Below are 3,603 nucleotides of genomic sequence, written 5' to 3'. Positions count from 1 at the left end.
TTAACCTTGCTTTTGACTGAAGGGAGAAAGACAAAACAGTATACAGAGTTAAAAAAATGGAACTTTAATATAGTTTATCTTGTCTGTTGTTTAACTTCCTATGAGATGCTAAGTTGAAATATTGTCTAACATTTCGCCAGTAGGGGAAAAAAAATAACAGCAGATGGGCCAAGCAGAAGGCAGTGCCAAATCATTTTGAATTCTTTTCTGTGTAGTTTTTTTTCCAGTTTCATTACAGATATGACTGTGATTGATAATCCTACATCAGAAAACATATATCAGATATTCTTATAATTGTATTACATATGTGTTTCTTTTAGGGCCACTTCTATAAGCAAGATACTATAATTAAAGTCTTTTCTAGAAGGCATAGAAACAAGTAGGAATCCTTGAGGAGTGAAAGAATTATCTAAGAATAGTAAAAATGAAGAGACTACTACCAGGAAACTGCATACACTAATGCCACTGGCCTGTTTTTGATGTTAACTGATTTTACCCATGAAGATCCTTATTAGTTATCATGCACTCACTCTGATCTTGTTCAATTTGTCATCAGGAGCTAAGTGGTGTAACGGCAAAGGCAACAGATGTTGGGGATGACAAGCCAAATTACTGAAAACTCTGCCAATAATTTCCCCTCAAAAGTAAATGGTATGACTTTCTAATCTCCTGAATTCATTTCTTTAGTAAGCAGTCTATGGGTTTCCATCTGTTTCCTGGACACAGATAACCTTACTTCCTGCCACACATGATAAGTCTACTCATCAGAGTTCAACCAGTATTCCTTTGTCATTGCAAATCACTTCTTCCAACTGCAGCATTCTCAATCAGGACTGCAATTGAAAGACTGGTAACAGTCCCACAGGAAATATCCATCGTTTGGCAGGCCCACTTTGAATCCAAAGCTTTTGAATTGTGCATTGTCCAGTGTATTTTAAAAGTGTTTTCATAGTTATATAAAAGTATGTTTATAAAATGTCTTCCTTCAACTTTTATATTGAGATACACTAGTTTATTAGTAATGAAAACTGGTTTATTCAAATAATAACATACTGGATTACTATTTCTAAAATATATATTAACTCATATTGATTGCAACAACACTGCGATTATTATTCACTATTTACAGAGGAGGAAATCAAGATCTGGAGAGTTTAGTTTTAAAATCTTATTGAGAATTTTCTGGGTGGTAGACAATAAAGGCATGAAAGATATAGCTATGATAAAATCAACATGGATTCTGTGCTCATGGGTCTTAAATCCAGTAAAGGAAACAGGATTTAAATATGTTATACTACCAACTATAACAAATGCTATGAAGAAAAGGGTGCAATCATAAATAACAGTATGGTATAATTTAGATTGTAAGGTGAGGAAAGCCTTCTCTGAGGAAGGGATTTTGAAGCTGAAATCACAAGGATGATCGGGAGTTACCCAGGCAAAAAGTAAAAGAAAGAAGGCTGGGCATCACTTTAGAAAGGTTTTAGGTGGGAGACAGGCTAACCCATTCCAACAATGGATAGAGGGGAAAGTGACATGAGGCAAACCTAGGCAGGAAAACAGGGAACATATATGGGGTCATGTTAAAGTACTACCTGACTTGCCCAATGTCACACAAATACAAAGTGGCCTTGCTGAGACTAGAAGTTTCTTAATTTCTATTCTGCTGGTTTTTCCACTCTGCTACTACACTGTCTTTTTACAAATGAGTGGACAAAGATACTCTCCTATTTTGAATTCATATTTTCAGATGACGGCCTTTAAAAAGCAACAATATAGTAGTGATTTATCAAAATTGATTGTTGGCTAAATCAGTATCTTAATAGTGGGTTTTTTACATTCATTACATTAATTAGAATTTTAGCTATACTAAGATTTATTGGAGAGACACAGAGTGTGGCCCGCTCCGTCAGGGCCTTGCAGGCCCTTCGGCCACGGGCCGGTGGGTGAGCTGGAGGTCCCCAGAACAGGCCGCGCCCTCTGCCCTGCAGACACCTGAGGCCTCCGCTGTGGCTGCCCACTGGCCGGACCCAGGCCTTGAAGCCGCGGCGAACCTCTCTTCCCCACCCCACCTCGGTGATTGATGGCAGCGGCGGCTAGTCCCAGCCAGGACCCCACCCAACGCCAGGTCTCCCAGCCCAAGCCTGCCGGGCCCGCCAAGCCGCTGGGACACAGCGCCTTTGGGTGACGGCAGGAGTGGCGGGCCTGGAAGCATGGCGGCCACCCAAACGCCGGGCGGTGGAAGCCGTTAGGGCGTGGAGGAACCGGAAGGCAGCCTAGGGACCCACGCAGGCTCAGCTGTTGCTTCAGGCCACGGAACCCTGTAGATCCAGAACCCCAGGCAACTGCTCTGTCCCCATTGGGCGAGACCTACCTAGACAAAGGCCTTAATGTACGGACAAAGGCCTTAAGGGGCCTGGGAGGTGAGCGAAGTCCCGAACAACAGGTGGAAGGTTAGGGGCCATGGGGCGGCCGGTCTTCATTCTACTAGATCTTGCTGTTGGAAGGGAGAAATGGTAGAATGACAGGCCATGTTTGGCCCATTGGAAATGCCCACCAACCTTTGGGAAGATTTACTGGCCGTTTATGGAAGGCCTGTGTATATAATATGAAAAACCTGCTCTCAAATCCACCCCAGCCTTTTAATAGAAGACATTTGTCACATCTAGCCCTTCTAGATGGAAAGAGGTTCCCGACATATGATAGAGTTAGAAAATCACACATCTTGTAAATTCTCATTTGTTTAAAGGAAGTCATACAAAATAAATGTTTTCTGGAGATGACTTTTGGAAATGGAGTTGTTAGACAGCCTCTGGAAGCGATACGTCCATGTTTGTTCAGTGGGTTGGATGACATGGAGCTGGAAGACCTGAGAAGGAAGAGAAGAAGGTTCTATGACAGACTGGTCATATTTAGAAGACATTTTCATATTCTATCCATTGTTTTGTATGCATTTTATTCCTCACTACTGTATATATAGTTGGCATTGCTAAGCTTTTTTGAAATGTCTATTTTTTCAGATGTTCTGAAGTGCCTGATATATGTTAAAATTAAAGGTAGTAAAATCACATTTTGTAAATATCTTTTTGTTACAATTCATAGAAAATGTTGCTTTGGTGGGGAATGGCCAAATCACCTGTTGAGTATGTGTTTGTGCACTAGTTCAGGGGAGGGAAGGGGGGAAGTGCAGAGAGCTCTATGCCACCCTGCCTACAGCCAGGCAAGATGAATCATCTCTTTCTGTGCATTTTGTTTTACTTCTCTGTGTATATAGTGTACATAAAGGACAAATGAGTCCTAATTTACAACATCTAGTCTTTCTAGATGTTAAGAAGGTTGCCAGTGTATGACAAGAGTAGAGTTAGTAAACTAATATATTTTGTACATTTTGTTTGACAAGTCCTAGGAAAGATTGCCCTCTGAAGATTTGAGCATTCTTGCCCACTGGGTTGATGGAGATAGGAAGGGTTCTAGAACAGAACGTTCATATTTGGAAGATTCTTTCAAATTATAACTGTTGTTACATGTTTGCAGTTTGTTCAAGACTGCTTTGTACATAGTGGACAAATTAACTCCTTACTTGAAACATCTAGTCTATCTAGA

General features: G+C 40.9%; 1 long non-coding RNA gene across 1 annotated transcript; it reads left to right on the top strand.

Annotated features, from left to right (window-relative positions):
• Positions 1–2,305: 2,305 nt before the first annotated feature.
• Positions 2,306–3,063, top strand: LOC101178823. Its single transcript, XR_177718.2, has 2 exons — positions 2,306–2,423; positions 2,750–3,063. It is a non-coding gene; the product is annotated as an uncharacterized LOC101178823 (long non-coding RNA).
• Positions 3,064–3,603: the final 540 nt, after the last annotated feature.

The sequence above is a fragment of the Nomascus leucogenys genome, chromosome 1a (genome assembly GCF_006542625.1).
Source record: "Nomascus leucogenys isolate Asia chromosome 1a, Asia_NLE_v1, whole genome shotgun sequence".
In the NCBI taxonomy this organism is placed as follows: domain Eukaryota; kingdom Metazoa; phylum Chordata; class Mammalia; order Primates; family Hylobatidae; genus Nomascus; species Nomascus leucogenys.
This window is presented reverse-complemented; position numbering and strand designations above follow the sequence as displayed.